The 19,763-nt window shown below is 39.7% G+C and overlaps 1 long non-coding RNA gene across 2 annotated transcripts in view; it reads right to left on the bottom strand.

The window, feature by feature from the left end:
* Positions 1-19,509, bottom strand: part of LOC144198956 (uncharacterized) — a 30,068-nt gene extending 10,559 nt beyond the window's left edge. The window contains exons 1-3 of one of the 2 annotated variants that reach the window (XR_013326807.1): positions 19,478-19,509; positions 19,176-19,385; positions 6,403-6,487 (exon numbers count right to left, since the gene is read on the bottom strand). This is a non-coding gene — a long non-coding RNA (uncharacterized LOC144198956). The other variant, XR_013326806.1, reaches the window with a different exon arrangement.
* Between the last annotated feature and the right edge of the window lie 254 nt (positions 19,510-19,763).

The following is a 19,763-nucleotide window of genomic DNA, read 5'->3' as shown; positions in this document are numbered from 1 at the left end:
GAACATGAACAATTGAGTAATGTGGGAGTCTGTCCCTGCTGTGAAAGTGCCCTTTCACAGCAGGGACAAACTCCTGAATTACGTGATAACTGTAAGGATGACAACAGAGAATTTAGATCCAGATTTGCCAGCAATCTAAAATAATTCTGCACTAAGAAAAAATAAAGCTGACAAGGAGATTCAATATTTTTCCTTAATGGAAGAAATATGACACACTTGTTATGGGTTCAATAACTGTAGTTAGACAAAATTGGGTTAAAAAAAGAAATAATTCAAAATATTTTGTGCTTTGTTGATGGATTACAATGTTTATATTATCGATGTTTATTTATTTTATGTATGTATTTTTAAAATATGTTATATATGTATAAATATGTAGATTTTCTACATAAAGTTCAAATGCCTTTATGTTTTAGCACACATTTAAAAAAAATGGGATGAAATTGGATCAAATGTCAGATGATACTTTGAAATTTGAACTGATTTCAAAACCAGTTCAAACTGGACCATAAGTCAGTGTCATCTTTTTCTTCAGTTTCATGCAGGGCGAAAGGCAGGCTACACCCAAGACTGGTCGCCAGTCAGTCATAGGGCACACAGAGAGACAAACGACCACCAGTCATACCGCCACTAGCGGGAATCGAGCCCGTGCCTGCCCGCAACGAAGTCAACCGAGTGAAGCTCTACATCACAAGGCAGCTCTGAAATGAAAACGTGCCTACATGATTGAAAACATTGACTTCGTAATTGAATATGTTGATGGTTTTAAAACATCTGTTTTGAAACCCCAAAGAAACTGGTTGTTGTTGTTTTTCCAACAGGGCCTTCTTTTTCCTCATTTATCTTATTAAATCTTTCCTATTCACTTAAATCTCACATTTTTATTCATGCATTTTTTAATCTTTCTTTTACAATTCAGTTAATTTAAATCTATGATTTGACAGGTGCAAAATGTGTAAGCCTCAGTTGGTAGTCTGCACTTTCAAACCTTGTGTATAGTATTATATAATATATTGTTATTGAAGCAATGCCAGAAAAAATATGGTATGAATAAATATTGGTTATGTTAGTAAAGTCAAGTGTTTCACTATTTTTAAATGTGTTTACAGAGCATGTCCTTCAGTTGGATCAAAGCAGCTGTGTCAGCACGCTTCCTGCCGGCAGAAGAGACTTTGATCATCACACAGCTTGCAGTCTTCACAAGCTGCTCAGTCACTCACCCTGACCTCTGACCTCTAGAAGGCCAGAAATTACTAGTGTGCTCCTTTCAGGATTGTACTTATATTTCAAAAAAAAGTGCTTAATGGTTAACACTATGGTCAAGTTAAACAACTAATAATAATATGGACAGTAAATTGTTTTTGTTCGTCTGGGTCACGGGTCGGGAACCTTTTTGACAGAGAGAGCCATAAACAATTCGCATTTTATAATGTTATTTCTTGAGAGCCATTCTCAGAATTGAAAAGTAAAAAATATGAAAATGTGTGATTACTTTTTGTCATTTCACCACTTTTAAAGTACAAAAAGTCTCCGAATTCTTTTGACCTAATTGTTAGGCTGTCGCTAATCAATCAGTATCAATGAGATTATGCATGCGGAAGAGTAATGAAAAACAAAATAATGTTTAAAGTGGTGCTAGAGGTAGGTCAACACCAGTGTTTCTACTATTGGTGCGTTCGGGACTCAGTTCTCTCACCAACGATTTGCATATTTTACCTCTCAGGTTAGTGGAGAGCCATATGCACCCATGGAAAGAGCCATATATGGCTCCCGAGCCATAGGTTCCCTACCCCTGGTCTAGGTCAAGAGACAGAACACTTAAAATATTTTCATTCTTTTACTCATGTTTGTACAGGTAACATTTGTCGATAGTGACCGTTTCTGATTTCTCATTTTGTGTGAACAGTCCTACCTTACAGGCTTACATATTTTCTGTATGTGCTGCTTTAGCACTGGAGTATACACCCACAGACACACACACACAAGGGGACTAAGATTCCAAGATAAGTACACATAATTTAAGAATTACATTTCACGGCAAATTCTGAATCCACAAGTTCTAGTCGTTGAAGAAGAGTGACATGGTTCACAAGAAACACACACACACATGCCTTCCCTTGCACATAATGGCAGAGAAGCCACACATCACAATGACAGAGAAACACCTCCTCTCTACCTCTTGGTATCGATCTCCCTTCCAATCTAAATGACCCTGTTAACCATCCCCTTAGCCCTCCCCACCTTTCCTTTTTACCGCTTTGAGCCCTACTTAGCAGCCACACTAAGCCCCGCACATAGCCATCCACCTCACCACCTTACACTTCTTAGTTTAAAATGGCCCAGTGTGAAATAACTCACATCAGTGTAAGAAGGATGAGGTCATTAGAACACGTGACGCCCTCCTGAAACAGCAAGCATGATTGAAAAATCAATTTTGATGTCTTTTTTCCCTCCTTCTCTCTATCCTCTCCTCTCATCTTGTCCCTGTTTGCATTTCTCTTTGCAATACTACCAATAACACATTTATTTAATGGAAACCTGTATCCAAAGACCTCAAATTATTGTAGTGTGACAAATCCAGCACTTCAAATACATTTTGAAGTTGGCGTGTACTTTGTGTTACAGCTCTGCACTCTTTTTAACAAACATGTGCAAAGAAGCAATTCCATAGTCTAAATTGTACTCTAGAGTACAAACTAGGATGTCAGACTCTAGCGATATTGTGTGAACAGCGTTATAACACGCAGTACATAAAACCTCTTTTAGTAATATTTTAGTCAGGCTCATTACTTGCAACTTGCAGATAGGGCTGCAGTCTCTTGGGAAAGGAGCAAGGGATTGACTGATTTTTGAGTGTTTTTGATCTTTTTAGCAGATCGCTCCAGGTTAGATCCTCCACTCACCTCACATCTCCCATCCATTAAAGCAGAATCATTTCCAAGTGTGTTCTTATTAAACGGCTCCTGCGTTTTTTAGGTTGAATATTTTCTCGTTCGAAACCCAAGGACAGGGCCTGCCTACGGCGAGAAGAGAGAGTGGGGGTGGGGGGTAGATAGAGAGAGAGAGACGCAGTATTTTTTTTCTTTACCAGCCGTCAACCTTGTTGGATCCCGTGTAACTTTCATTAGAGAGGGAGATTTAGTGCACTTGAAAAGACAGATGAAAGAGTTAGAGGCTAATTATCAGGAAATTGAAAAAAGATAGATGTACTGCAGCGACTACAATTAGTGAAGCACGGAATATCAAAGACTTATCAAGAGCAAGTGAAAAAGCTGCCTTGAAGAGCAAGCACAATTAAGGCATCTGCAGCCCGTGTGAAATAAGAGAGGGAGAAAATGAGGAATGAAAATATGCCGTCTTCAACCGAGAGACTTTTTCTCCCAACAATTCATCCTTTGAGATGACACTAAATTGATGAACTACAGGCCCTGTGAGCTCCCGTTCCTCATCGTATCCTTCCTCAATCATCGTGTACTCTCGCTTCTTTACATCTTATGTTCTGTTTGCACACAGCTTAACCACACAAGCACACACAAACAGCAGTAGATAAAAGTGATATGGTTGATGCCTGGCCTTCTACTCTGACTGGACTCTTTTGCATGCTTCATTCCCTCACAAATTTGCATTGATTCGCAGGTCACACATTATTACAAATATGTCACATTTTAACTGTGTGTTTCCCATTTTTTTTTGCATTAATGTTTCTTCTCAAAACAGCCTTGAATACAGTCAAATTCAGGTTACAAAATGCCTGGCTTCTCCCAAAAATAATTTGATGTTATTTATATATTTGTTGGGTTATACTTTAAATAGCGGCAGTTGTAATGTGGCTAGCAAGTCGGTCTCACAATTCTGGAATCGAGGGTTCAATCCCTGTGTGGAGTTTGCATGTTTTCCCCAGGGTTGCATGGGTTTTCACTGGAAATTCTAGTGACCCCCCACATCCCAAAAAAACATGCAGGGTAGGCATGTTGATGACTCTAAATTGCTCCCTGTGATTGGGTGGCCACCAATTCATGTTGTGTCCCTCCCTGGTGCCTAAACTCGCATGGGGGGGGGGGGGGGGCCTTGGGGTTTGGAGCATAATCACCCTCCGCAACCCGTGCGAAGATAAGAGGTCAGGAATATGAATGAATAAACGAACGAACGAACGAAGGAAGGAACAGACGGATCTTTATTTAAGTAAGTATCATCAATTTTACAATAACATCATAACTTTATGAATGGTATTTGAGGCATTTTTTAAACTGGTAACCCTTTGCATGAATCAATCCCCTCTCAAGTTCAAAAAGGCCCTTGCTTTCCATAAAGTGCGTAGTAGAGACCTCGCCAAATCTACCATCTGTTGTTCCTTTCTTTTATCTCTCTCAGATCTTTTCCTTTTTCCTGTATTTCAAAATTGACCATTGTCTCCCCACTAAAACAATAGTTTTTACTTACGAAAATGGAGGTTTCCATTGTGGCAAGTCATCCTTTTTTTTTTTTTTCACGGCACATTTGTTACCCAGAATCTTTAGGGATAGAACAGTCTTTTGTCGAGGGGGGCTGCCTTTTTGCCATTAGTAGAATGATATAAAACATGACAAAACAGAGTCTCTGTGAAGCCGGGTGTTAGACGGGGCTATTCTCTCCGGGACTGATATGTAGGGCAAAAAAAGGAGCAAGAGGAGGAGGAGGAGGAGGAACGGAACAATGAATGAATCTCAGCTTAGAGCTAGGGGGCGCTCTAATACATCCACACCAGGCTGGTAGCATGTATTCCTCAAAGACAATACTGAGTTCCCAGTTGGCATGTCCCTACACTACTCGCCAAACACAAGAGTGCTCTTTTTGTAAGACTTGATCGTGAATAATATTCACAAGATCACAGCGCACATTTTCCATAACAAATTATTCTGAACATATCTATTGCCACATTGTGTGGTTTTCAGTGAATTCCACTCAAGCACATTCTGTGTCCGTTCACACTTGTACATACTGGGAGATGGATGACAAACTGGGAGGTGCGGGTGTCTCTTTTGACTGCTTTGCCCAAGGCTCACACACACACGGGAAGAATGGTGGGGGTGTGCGCTAAAACAAATGCCGAAGTGTCTCAGCCAAGGAGCACACATGTCGAACATGGGAAGAGACTGAGAGAAAGATTGGCATCTGTCTATTTTAGCATTGAAATCTGTGGTGGATTGTGTATTCCTCCTCCTCATTGTTTCATTTGCCTTGCAAGTTCCCACAACTGAGGTGCCAGGAAATTAATTACTCTCTTTGGGAAAATTCACTTGTTGTCAGTCGCACACTGAACACTTTGAATCATATCAAATGCAAAATTGTGCTTGGATAATTGGCACTTGTTATAAAATAGAAACAATGTATATTCGTATTGTTGAATGATGAGCGTTTGTGATTGTGCTTTATTTATATTTGAGATAGTTTTGAAGTTCAATAGTGACAGGCTAACGCTCAGCAACCAGTAAATATATTTGTGTACACCTTTTGATAGTAAAAGATGTTTTGAATCCAAGTTATGCTAAGCACTGATGCATCCATGTACACATTAATTCTTCTCTGTAAGTGCAAATATGCATACTGTATGTGTAAACCAAGAGCTACTATTTGCTGTCTCCTCATTCATCCCCTGCCATCCGATCTCCATCTGAATTGACAGCTGTAATGGTGACTCTTTTCATCTGTGCCTCAGTTGAAATCTGAAGCCAACAGCCACTGTCGGCCTGTGTAAATATGCATGCGGTTACACAATGAGCAACATTTACTTTTTGGCATTTTTAAACCACAGCCGCAATCTTGAAAATTAACGCTAGAAATTGTTATAATTTTACCTCAAAGTGCAACTGTACAAGAAACACGGCCTATTCATTGCTTTTGCTATAAATGCATCCTTCCTCTGTCAAGAATGTTTTTGCAACCCTTTCATTCTTTGCGTGCCAGCATATTTTTCCAATGAAATGAATGGCTCTATGAAATTCAAGACCAACATCCTGACAATTCTGTTTGTGTACTGAGATTAAACAATCCCATATCTTTATAAAGACAATTTGTTCTCCCCTGGTTTGCTTAGGTTTTCCGTGGGTACTCCAGTTTTCCTCCCACATCCCAAAAACATGCATAATTGGCTCGTTGAACACTCTAAATTAATTTCGTAAGTAGAGGTATGATTGTACAATGACATTTAAGGCTTTTTCAGAAAGGATACACATAAATAAGTTAGTCAAAAATATGTATGTACATTAAAAATCAAGTGAGGTGAAAGAAAATGGTTAGAAGCACATTGGGTAGCTATGGTGTTTTAGTGCAAGTATCAAAGTGCAAGATAAAAATTTACAGTGCTAAGACTCAAGTATAAGTCTGCGAACATTACTTATTAATATGTTAGTGCGTCGGCCTTACAGTTCTGGGGTCGAGGGTTCGATCCGAGGTGGGTCTTCACTGTGTGGAGTTGGTATGTTCTCTCCAGGCTTGCGTGGGTTTTCTCCTGACAATGAAAATACAGACATTATACTAACTTTAGCCGACCATAATACTTTTTTCCCCCCAGAACTGTGACGCACTAACCACTTATCCGCCCGGCCACCTACCAGGACAATTTCAACATAAAATAACAGTTACAGGAAATTACCTTTGGGAGGATTTCATAACTTGGATCTTGATTTTCTATGTTGGTATGATAATTTGCATATCAAAAGGTTTCGTAACCTGAAAGTTTAGTGCCTGGAGGCATTTGTAAATAGACGTACGACCTTACATGGTTAATGACCATATAGGCATCTGATTCAATTCAATTCAATTGACTATTCTTAACCCTGATTTTTATGTTCCTTTTTTTACTTTGGTAAATATGCCTTCTTTTCACAAAATCATCAAGCATGGGCAAAATATCAATACATTTTGGGAGGGTGTAACATTTAACGTTCATCCAAATACGAATTATACAGCCTTGGGGTGGACCTGGACTTTTTTTTTTTGTTTTCTGCTACCACCAAACCCGCTCACTCATTCCTTACCCCCTGTAGTCCTCTCTCTTTTTTGGTTCCTCAGTATTCCCTCTTTCCCCTGAGGCTTTTCACTCATTTTTCTTATTACAGGATTACAGGGTGGTGGGTCAGAGTCACAGTGTGGTAAACTATGTGGCATAGATTGTACTCAAAAGTCCCTGCCCAGGATTGTTTAAAAAGGGAAAAGATAGTGGGGATATGCACATCAGAATGGGGATTAGTCTTAACTAGACTGATTTTCCAAGAAGATCACACCAGACACCATACAATTGGAACATCTATACATAGATGAGTTTGGTAGGGACCAGCTCATGTAGAGTACTGAGGTGGTGTTAGCAAGTAACGATATTGAAGATGACCTTTTTCAGTTCAGATAAAGGTAAAAAGGGCCTCAATACATGAAAAAACAAAACAGCATATAAGACATTTCTGATGTAACGACCAGAATCATGAATTCTGTCAAAAAGGCATCCTGTGCAAAGTACAAAGAAGAAGCTGAGTTTTAATAGTATATAAGAAATAGATATTGGTTGACCACAACCTCATTGAGGCTGTTCTTACTCTTTGATGAAAAAAACAAAAAACTAAACTATGATTGACTTCTCAGACAACTTACAATATACGACTTTGAAAATCATGACATTCACACAAGCTCCATACCATTGTGTAAATGGTCACAATAGTCTTTCAGAGATATGTGATATTGGGCTTCTTTTGAATTTGATTGGAATAGAGTAGGGGCTCAAATTCCACCCGATTATTTGTTCATTTACCCCTCTTAACTAACCAAGCAAGTGTCTGACACAGCTTCCCATCTTTCTCTGCACACACACAGACACACACAGGCACACACTTTTATTGTCATGGCTCCTCCACACCAGCCTAGTAATTAAACTCCCACTGATTTATTGAGTGACACCACCAAAACCCTTCTCGGCTTGTTTTTATGACAGCCATCCTTCCTGGGGAAACAATATCTTCTCTCAGCACTAACTGTATTTTCATTTTTTTTTTTTTATAGTTTCCTATTGATGAGTTTTGGGCACTAGGGATGGAAAGAGTAGGAAAAACATCTACTCAAGTTCACTGACGAGATTTTACCAAAGTAAAGTACTGGTGCGAAAAGTAGATTATTTAAAATGTATTTTAAAGTAAAATGTAATTACTAGTTACTTGGTTTGTGACGCGGCGGTAGGTCCAACAACTCTTTGTAGAAAACGTTACTTTTCACTGATGTGCAAACTACTGAAGGAAAGTGAAATAAGAGACGACTACTTAAAAAATATGAACCAGTAGTGACTCCCCTTTCTTGCAAAAGTGGAGTCCTTTCTCAATGTAATGTAAAATATGGGGCATTATTGTTTTGGTTCCCATGACGTTAATAACAACTCTTTGTTGGCAGACGTCATTTGTCAATTGGTCAAAGCAGTCATGAGTAAATAAAAGGCTATTTACTGGATGGTCTACTTCCTCTTATGTTCTAAATTCATTCAGTTCTTCGCTTCGTCGGACGGAAAAAAAAGTGGCTTATATTGGCAGTGTTTTGTGTTATACCAATTTCCTACACAACACGTATTAACCTATTTGTTTTTAAATAAAATGATTGGATGCTTTGTTTTTTCTTTGTTCTACCTACCGTACATGTTTCTCATTTCACCTCAACTTCTGGTCAGATGATTAAAATATGCTACAAGTGTTTAATGAAGCCTATTATGAACCCTCTGATTCCAAAGGACCCACTGTTCATGCTCTCAATCCCACTAGTGTTGTATTGCCAGGAATATAATTAGCCATTTCCTGTCACAGGATGTCTTGCGGGTGTCTGGTTGACCACTCATAGGGCACCTGTGGGATAATCTACCTTTGTAAATTGCACAGGGATGAGTGATTGACATTGGACTCAGCTTCCATTGCAATACAAGGAAAGGCAAGCCTATATGAATCAGACTACTTGCCCTCTAACACTTAATTTCCTGTTGCTTGGCGCCTTCCTTGCCGAACCACAACTAAAACTTTTGTTGGTTGACAGGCATTATCTCTTACATTTCCTTAGTAATTTTGCATTAGTGGGAGCTCTGATTCCTTAATAGGGACTGTAGGTTGATCCATTGGTGTATGCTTTTGATAGCTATGAACTTTGACAGCTGCCAATCAGCCAGAAGATATCACCAAATTATTAGTCAACAAAATGCACCTTGTCAAATAATATATTATCATAAAAATCTTGTCCATGGTTCTTCTATTTGACAGGTACATCTACTCTAAGTGTAAAAATAACAAATGTAATACATTTTGAACAATCGAGGGTAAATTAATTCACACCCAAAGTAGGGTGACATTATGAACATTTCACTAGCAGAACATGCTTGATTAAGAAAACTGTCTCCTTTCTCAAGAAAAGCTCAGTTTGTTCTGAACAAAATGCTTCCTGTTTTAATGGTACTATTCATGTATATTGAGTTACCACATGTGGTATTGTCTAGTTGTTTTATTCACAAATATGGATGACTATCCCTTAGCCACTCACACACATCTCTAGAGATATACGTAACCTCACATCATGGTTAAGGCATTATAGTCTATGTTGTAGTTTTTCCTCCTTTAAAACGTCTTTACTTTGGCATTTTAAATTATTTATATATGTTTATTTTCATTTTATCAAACCTTCAAATACATTAAAAAGAAAGTTGAAAATGCTAAAAAGGAAAAGCAGTGCTTTTTGTCGATTATAAATGGGTAGACAGTTTTTAATCATCTAGTATGATAAACAACATGAACTGTACTAGTTTTGGAAGCAAGGCTTTAAGGCGTGTCAGTGGGGAGGTCGAGAGGGTGGGATGGTGCTGCATGTGGTTGACAGCTCAACACATGAACACATGGAGCGGGCTCGGTTCCCTTATGACAAAGGCAGCATACTTAATGCTGACCTGGAGCTGCTACAGATGGAGAAGTCAAAGACAGAGGATCCTTTACAAGGCATTTTGGAAGACAACATCAATATTGAATCAAAAGTCCATTTAAGCATGCAAACAAACGAAAAAGGAAAGTTGTCATGTTGTTCCACCAAGAGCTGACGCATACACACACCTATGTGCTGCCAGTATGTTCAGTAACATCTATGGAAACACAGTATTCTACAACCATGCTTTGTTATATCTCACCTTTTAATTATACCATCCCTTTTACAAAAAAAAATCATTGTTGAGTGCACACTCAATGTATTGAACATACATACAAAGGGGCTACTGTCATTAAGGTATTTTCACAGTTCCATGATCTGTTTCAAACTGTAGAAATAGCCTTAAGTATTTTTTTAAACTTGCTTTCATATCTCAAATCTATAGAGCTCCAACTCTGGATGTATTACCTGTTAAATCCAGATACATTTAATTCATTAAACAAATTACTGATATCATTATGCATCATACTTTATGATCATTGACGTTGTAATGCGAGGTCGGGATGGTGAACAGCAGATTTCTAAGAAACGGTCCCATTTCTTTCTTTCCAACAATTTCTGGGGAGATCCTAAGGCATTCAAAGATAGCTCTGAGACATAGTCTCCCTACCATGTCCTGGATCGACCAGGATCTCCTACCAGCGGGACGTGCCCGTAACACCTCACCACGGAGGCATCCATGGGGCATCCTAATCAGATGCCCGAGTCAGCTAATCTGGCTCCTCATTGCAGAACAGCAGAGGTGCTAATCCAATCTCCTCCAGGATAACCAAGCAGTTCAACAATTGACATCGTCAGGAGGCGAGTACTTAACAATCATTCATGGAATCGGAGTTCCATTGCTCTGCTCGGAGAGGGAAAAATACAATTGTTCCTGGATGGCTTAAAAAGCAGGATAAATTCTCCAAACATGATTTGAGGTCACCATTTCATCAACAAATTCATTATAAACAGGAAGTGATAAGGGATTCACTGTTTACAGTGTGTGTGTCCCTGTAAATATAGAGAGAGAGCGATCAAGAAAGAGCATCCAAAGGTCAAAGTGTTACATTACTTATTCAGCAAAAAGTTGTAGGAAAATGTGGAATATCCCACACTGTGCATTAAGACAAGGAGGCCTGACTTCCTGTAAGGACTTCCAGTCTTCCCTCAACAAGCAAGTTGACCATGCATTTGACATATATTATGTATGTCCGTAGTTGGATGGACAGTAACACCACAGAGGTTATAATGTCTTAAAAGTACTTTTTGGTTATGAAACAACCAACAGACACCTTTGCAGACGTGGCATACATATACATGTGACAGTGAGAAATAACAGCAGATTGTCGTCTTTGCTGGGAGCAGCTATTAAATAAACATGTCAAGTTGTGTGCGTTTTAATGATGATCAGCCGAGCCTGGTTTTCCTGTGAACCACCAGCCAAAAAGGATCGACACAGTGCAACTCCCTAGACCTCCTCTTTCACCGCCTCGCTTTCTCCGCTTCAGCCTAGCGTCGACACTTCGCTCACGTTGACAGAGACAGCAAAAGGGAAAGAACAAGAGGCAGGCCCTTTTGAATTAGGCTTTGTGGGGAAAAGGAGAGTTGTTTTTATCATTATTTTTCATTTTAAATGAAAGAAAAACATCAATCAAGCACAAGCTTTTGTGAGGGTTTTACACAGCTCAATCCCCGGTTGTGTGCGTTAGTTCTGAGTGCTATGTGTTTGACATGAGAGTGAATAACAGGCCGACTGGTAAATGCTCTGTTTGTGTGTTTACGACGTTGCACACCCTTAGGTGGAGCGTCTCTCTCTCTTTCCCTCGCTCTCTCTTTCCAACTCAGTTCTAGTCTTTGAAGAGCAGGAGCTCGGCATCTGATTAAAGTTTGTTTGTTTTACGTTTAGCGAGCGAGAACTGCCATTTCTTTTCACCATTCCCTGCTCATCTCATGAACACCCGCACTATTGTGCACACCACACTAAATCTCCAAACATATCCTCACATAGTCGCACACCCACCCACACATACACACATCTACCTCAGATCAGAAGTAGTGTGGAGTGCTGAGGCTGCATATGTAAATGCTGAGAGATTGTCAAGTGTCTGGGTGTGCATACATCAGGGTAATCAAGCCAGCACTGATGGGGAGAACTCGCTCCAGGAGCAGATCCGCAGTACTGGCAGTCACACAGCCGTCACTGAACTGCTGCCAATAATAGGTTTGAGAGGTGCTAGCGGAGGGAGTAGAGTGCATGTGCATGTGTGTGTGTGTTTTATTTTCTTGCACACAAACATGCCCATCTGCAAGATGCCATCTATTTTTAATGGCATGTGTGCATGCATGTATGTTAATGTGGCACCTCGATGATAGAAAAGCTGATTGAAAGTGTGAAGGTGAAGCACAGTTGCAGTTGGAGGTGCTGAGTACAGACAAAATAGCTCGGATTTGCCTTTGTTGACAAAGTGGCTATGTCTAATGCGATAATATACTTTCGCTTGCTTTTATATAGTCCTATCAGTCATATCGCGACACAACATGAGTCCACTTTCATGGTCCACTTTCACATCATAAGGAATCCCAATACTAAGATAGAAGAGTTCTCTTTAGAATATTTCTACAAAAATACATTTACACCCTTTAATATACATGTGTCCTTCATGAAAGGAAATTATAATGTAGATCCCTTATTATTATGCACTTACTCAGTGGAGTATTTTGCCTTTGGCATAATGGCATGCTCTTGACGTCACTAGACATGCTTTGAAGTGTCTAGTTTTATGTGAAATGTCACTGCAGTAGTATCTATAAGTATTTCAGTGTTTTTACTTTACTTTATCAGTTGGCCCTTGGAATGTATATTTACTTAGATGTAACAGGTACGATTCCAGAAGGTCCAGAAATTAAGAAACTGAGGCCAGATTCCAAATATCTCAAATATCCCACAGTTTTGGACCCCTATGTCTTATCAACACTGTCCTTTGTAATGGTCAACATAAAACAGTATCTCATTGAACTGTTATTCTCTGTTCATCAGCAATGCCAATGATGTATTGGTGTAAAAGTGTTTGGTCACATGAATCAAATAAAAATTTCAAAGGGAAAAAACAGCATATGACTTTCGAAATAAATGCGAAAATCATAGACCATTCATATCTATTGAATATTTGATATCTAATTCTTGTTTCTAGTTGTAAAAAAAGTAGATTTTTTTTCCTATTTGGTAAAACAAAACCACAATAAATAGTTGCATAAAATCTCTCCTTACCATCTCTGTACATGAACGTAAATGTCTAATTCGCTGTCTGCCATTACTCGTGAATAGCCTTACAATGGTATTCTGCTCAATAGTATCCTTTATCTTATTTTGGTCTGTCACACACTGCTCTGCCTTTGTAGTGAGCACTAGTTTATTCCCATGCCTGGTGAGAGCACTGGCACGTCTGATCAACTAAACAGATCCCCCAGCAGGCCTTGCTGTTCCCTGCGGAGAGCCCAGGATTGCAAGGAATGTTAACATTGTATTACAGTACGCCGCCACGTACACAATGTCCTCGATGAACAACACAGCTTTATCTGCTTCTCTTGGGATCTGGGCAATGCCTTTTTCTTGCACTGACTCTGTATTGCGATGATGTTCTCACTGTCCTTTGCGCTCACCTCCTCCATTCTCTGTACACGTGCGTGATAGACAGAATACCAGGATTACATTATGAGCTGACATGGTGACACGGTGTTAATCAGCAGAGTTGTGTTTGTTTCCGCCCAGAAACTGTCACCCTCTAATAACGAGCCCCCAAAACCCAACACAATTGGCACCGGAATGGCAGAAGTAGCACAATAGGCACAAAACCCAGCAATCTTGTCAACATACACAAATGGAAGGCCTGGAAGGAAGCTATGCACATCCTCCTTTTTTCTTGTCATAGAAAACAAGGCTGAGTGTCAGCAAAGGCCTACAATTAATATTCTAATTTCCCTAAACCCTCATGCCCTCCTGGCTCCCTGGAGTTTTTGCGAAAAAATCTTTGAAAATGGGGGAGAGAAATATATTTTTTGTTCTAATATGTTTTTTTCTAGGAAGAGAAACATGACACGAACATTCTTAATGATTTCCAATGCAGTAAGAATCTGTAGAATAAATATTACATTTCATAATTTCTGTCAACTTAGATTTGTGTTATAGTCTGCGATACTGGTTTCTATCAGCATGGCGGGATGCAACGCTAAAAAACAATCTTTGCAAATCAAAAATGACAATGGAAAACGACCCTTACTGAAGATTTGTGAGGGGGGAGGGGAGTGGGTGATCCTAATGAATGAACATATCAGCCTGATGTGAGCTGTTGTGTGTGTGCTTGCATTTGTGCTTGCAAAGCAGCATTCGCCATCGCCGCCATTGGGAAAGCATGTGTTTAGCGGCAGCTGCAAAAAGGACCTCCCAAACGTACTCTGACACAAAGTGACAGCTCTGTATATCTCTCACTGGCACTGACAGCTGACAGATGGGTAGCACTCATACACCGCAGGAAAAAAAGATGGAGAGACCATGGAAGGACTGAGGAGGGGGTCGTGGATGGAGAGAAAGAAAGGAGATAGAGAAAGCCCCCAGGATGATACGCCGGCATTGCCCGGTGTTCAGAAGGCCCATGTTTGATTGAGTGCTACAGAGAATAATAAACCTAGTGCTATGCCAAGCCTTCTCTGCGTTGTTATCTCTCGCTTTCTCCATCCTATTCTCTATATCCCCTCTCCTCGACCTATTATTGGCCCTCCTTTGGTTCTTTGCTTTCGTTCCTTTAAGCAACGACTCATATTCCCCAAGGCCCATCTCCAACACCTTGCCGTCTATCTTTATGTTCTCCCTTGTCTATGCTCTTGCAGTTTCTCTTTTGCTTTTCTGCTATCACCTTCCATTGGCCATCCTGCTGTCTCTCTCTATCAGAGCTGTGAGCGACAAGGGTAAGAGGTCCCTGTCAAACAAAGCAACAGTACTCACTCACTGTTATTCCCTTGTGTTTCTGATTTATCGGGAGTTTACACCACTCTCTCTTTCTGCTACTACTGTTTCACAGGCTAAACAAACAGGTTGACATGCAGCAGCATGAAATCACATGATGCACAAAGATTAGTGAATGCTATCTCATGAGAATTACAATAGATCTATACAAAGTTCACATTCAGGCTTTTGAAACCGATGATTAGTAATAGACATTATTGGTAATTAAGTATACTAACAATTAGATTAGAATAAACTTTATTCATTCCGTACTCAGAGAATTTAACTTGGTATTTTCTCTTTTTAAGCTGCCCCTGTGTACAAGCGCACCCTCAAACTTGCCTTAAATCGTTGCATTTTACAATTTCTTGCGTACAATTTATTCACCTCCACATTCATGGTTTTAATAGGGAATACAAATGTATTACTTTGAAGGGAAAATCTTGAGAAAAATCATCATGCATGGTATTTCTATGTTGTTTGTTAAGGGTATGGGTATCTGAAAAAAACAACTGTTATGTTAATAGATGCCTATTGCCCATTTAGACAACTGTTCTCGATCAGTTGCTTTTATCAATGATTGTACTTGGTTTCTGATCCAATTAAAAAATACTATTTATAATTTAGTGCAATATATATTGTTCCCTCTCAAATGTGTAGTCTTTAGCTGGTGCGACTTATACTCAGGTGCAATTTATAGTCTTTAAAACTTGGTACATTTATTTGGATTGTTTTTTTGGGGGCCACGGTCTTAGAAAAGTTTACAGACTTTAACTTTTACGATTTCAATCTTTCCCAAATACAACCCGAAGATCAACACTTGCTCTTATTTCACAACTCAGATTTAGGATCTAAACAGCTACTGACTGAGGAAACTTTTGATGCTGAAGGAGAACCATTTTGCTGAACCACACCAATGTTGCTCTTTTGAACAGGTGCTGTTCCTTTCTACAAGTATTTCGATCAGGCTATTTCAGAGTACAAAGAATAGGATTAGTAGAGTTGTTAAAGAAAGAAGCATAAGTGGGTACACCCAGGAATCTTAGGTGTGCTTATATCGCTGAGACTGTTGCTGCTTATTTTGTAGCGAGGACTTAAATGAAGACTTGAGTTGAGGGGTCAAGATAATAAGATTGTCAGTCCTTTCTCCCAACGAGGACACACAAACTGACAAATGCCTTTTTTTTTAGTTCTCCACTATTTTCCCTCTCCTTTGTGAGGGTTAATCTGTGGATGAGTTCCAAAGCCCTCTTTCTTCCTTCCCTCCTTTTTCACGCCTTCCTCATTCCCATCCCCTCTGTTCTTCCCATCCCTTGAGTCTGGTCTGTTTTGCTGCATCCCAACATGCAGAAGGATGCTAAGATGTTGTTTTTGCTGCTTAGTAAAGCTGGCTGGCATAGAAGATAGATGTTAACAAAATACCCTCATGTCTCTGTGCCTGATGCGTAATAGCCAAGACTTATGTTTGTGCAGTACTGTACTCTATGCTTGCACTTAATTTGTGTAGGAAACCCTGGAGCAGCATTTTCACTTTGTACAACGTCTTGATTCATGTTAATTGTAACACACACCCACAGGGGAGGATATTCAGGGGGAAAACAGTGTCTCAATTTTGCTAAAAGAAAATATTTATGAGCTGAGTGGTGTAGCTTTAGCTACACCTGCAATGCACAGCAAAAGTGCTTTACTCCTGCATTCTCGCTAATGACCTCCAGGGGTGATTTCAGTTATCTCATTGTGTCCATGTCCATGCGTATAAGCCACTTAGTTCATTACCTGACTAAAATACTGCTAATCAGGTCATAGACTAATTAAGAACTTTAAAGTATTATTTCAAATGCATGCAATTAGTGAATTGTTATGGTGGTCTGAGGAAAAATAGACACTAGGGTATGCTTTGATTACCTTCCACAGATTCATACTTCAAATCATATCTTGTTAACTCTGATTATCTTAAACCTTAATTAGCTTAGCCCTACCAAGCAGCTGGTTACAAGCTTTGTCCTAGTGTCCAGAATGATAACTGAGGTTAAGATGCAAAAATGGTTGTGGACATTTACATTGTTGTGGGTTGCTGTACACAAAAATAAATTGTCGTTATTTTATTTTAAATTGATTTAACTTCATTTACCATAATTTACCATCTATGCTGCTGCTGATTAGGCTATAGGACAGCTTAGGAGAATCAAGGCAAGGGAGATGATCTTCAAAACCTCCAGACTACTGAGGGACTGTGTGGTAACCTCAGTCTCAGTCTGCAGAAGGTCCCCACCTTGTGGACTTCCTATGTGTGGCTCCAGTTTCTTACCTAGGTCTACAATGTCTTGTGTGTCTTGTGTTTGTCTTGCTACTGCAAACAAGAAATTTTCCGAATACGGGATGAAATAAAGTTCTAACCTAACCTAAAAAATGATGCACAATGCGACAGAGGCTTGTTGCAATTAGATCAAGGTTCAGAATAAAAGTTATCTGCAATTATTATTAAATCTGATGCAGATCTTGAATCAGTCCCCCAAATTTTAAAGATACATTGCTACTATTCCGTTGATCAATTTGTGAACATTGTCCTACGGCTGACTGGTGACCAGTCTAGGGCGTGACAAGCCTTTGTCCACTGGGATGGGCTTCAACAACTCACGCAACCCTTGTGAGGATACACGGTAAGGATGATTAACGAATTTCTGAACATTATCTCCCTTCAATGACATGACTCTTAAAACAAGGAAGTACATCTACTGTATGATTATCATGAAATTGTATCTACTTAGATCCCATTTGGTTGGTTGTCAGAATCATCATATAAATTAAGATGATAAATATTGAGTGTGTCTGTCAGGCTTATGTTAGGGAGAAACATTATGTCCTCAGATGACAGGGGCACCAATGACGCTCATCACCTCCATGTGTCATGCAACCACGACAAACGTGCACAGACACACAGTTCTTCAAGTCACCCTGCCAAGGTTATAAAAATATACACATTGCATGCTATGTGGAGTCAGTTTTGGCACAAGTAAACATGATTCATGAAAATTTCTCCATTTGATGAATGCATGGCTTCATTTGACTCTGACCTTCTTGAGCAGATTACTGAGGATGCTTTCCAATGAATTGCTTGCCTAATTCATAAGAATAATTTCACATCAGTTAACCTAAATATGTCTATTTATACATGATATTACTCATCTGTACATATACTTGGGTGAAGAATGGTTAATTTCTCTGTGATTTGTTGCTAGCTTTAAAGAAGCTTGCTCTCTGAAAGCAGGCATTATACAAACCTGGTCCTTGTGCAGCTTGTCACGCACATTTGATATTTTGATAGCTTCCCGTCTCTTTGCATTAGCCCCTGAGGTGCCCAAACCATTTTAGATGTTTATCGCCAAAGCGCTGGGGGTTAATTTCATGTCTCGTCACGAGTGCCAGAAAAGAACAGTATCACACCGTCACCAATTGCACTAGCAATTGTCTCGCTTATCACAGAGCGGTGTGTTACACTGACTGACACATGACAATGACCCTGGTGACTCTTTGGGCTGATAGCATCAGGTTTGTTTTCCACTACCTCGCCTGACTCTTTTCTCCTTCTTCTCTCTTGCATTTCTTCCACAGCCTCCTGCCTCGACTTTTTCTGTGACTGCAGGCAATGGCAAAATTGGGACTTTGTCTCAGGGGAGGAGGAAAAAGTAGGAGAGAGACTATATGTTGTCTTTGTAGTAGTGTATTACTCACACACATGCACAGATAACACCACAAAGGGCTAGCCTCTGTGAGAGCTCACTGCATGGACACACACACATACTGCGAACACCACATGAACTGTGAGCATTTATGTGTTGGTGTCCATGATAATATGCATGTGTATCTCCAGCTCGATTTTTTTTTTATCAGCTACAATAAGGGATCCGTTTCATTGTTTGGTGTAGAACAGGATTGAGACACAGGGCATGCCTGCTTAATCATCAATTCATGGAAACGCAAATAGTATTTACTCCTAGTAAATAATAAAACACATTTAAATAAAAATGAAATAACACCATGTACTGCTTATCCTCACAAAGGTTTTGGGGGGTGCTGGAGCTTCAACCCCAAAATTGTAACCACTCTAACCACTCAGCCAAGTATGATGTTGAGGTTTCAATCCCAAATTGGTCCTCACTGTGTCGCATTTGCATGGGTACTCCCGTTTTCCTCCCACATCCCAAATTATTATTATTTTGCAGGTGACCTGGAGTTTGAGTGGGTAGCCCGTCAGTCTCACAGCTCTGGGGTCCTGTGTTCGATTTCAGGTCACTCCTCCTGCGTTAAGGAATTGCGTGGGTTTTCTCTGGATTTTCTCCAATCCTTCATCCATGTGCCCTGCCACTTATCCTACTGAGGGTCCCAGTGGCGTTGAAGCCTATCCCAGAAAGACTAGGGCCAATGGGAGGCGTACACCCTGAATTGTCCACCAGCCAATTCCAGGGCACAATTAAACAAATAATTATTTGCAGACATACCTATATAACTACAAACTCAACACAGTAATACCTTGATCTGAGGAGAAGAAGAACAGGAAGAAGAAGAACAGGAAGAAGAAGAAGAAGAACAGGAAGAAGAAGAAGAACAGGAAGAAGAAGAAGAACAGGAAGAAGAAGAGGAACAGGAAGAAGAAGAAGAAGAAGAAGAAGAAGAAGAAGAAGAAGAAGAAGAAGAAGAAGAAGAAGAAGAAGAAGAACAAGAAGAAGAACAAAAAGAAGAACAAGAAGAAGAACAAGAAGAAGAACAAGAAGAAGAACAAGAAGAAGAACAAGAAGAAGAACAAGAAGAACAAAAA

This window comes from Stigmatopora nigra, chromosome 7 (genome assembly GCF_051989575.1).
Source record: "Stigmatopora nigra isolate UIUO_SnigA chromosome 7, RoL_Snig_1.1, whole genome shotgun sequence".
Taxonomy (NCBI): Eukaryota; Metazoa; Chordata; class Actinopteri; order Syngnathiformes; family Syngnathidae; genus Stigmatopora; species Stigmatopora nigra.
The sequence above is the reverse complement of the archived record's forward strand: the minus strand, read 5'-3'. Positions and strand labels throughout refer to the sequence as shown.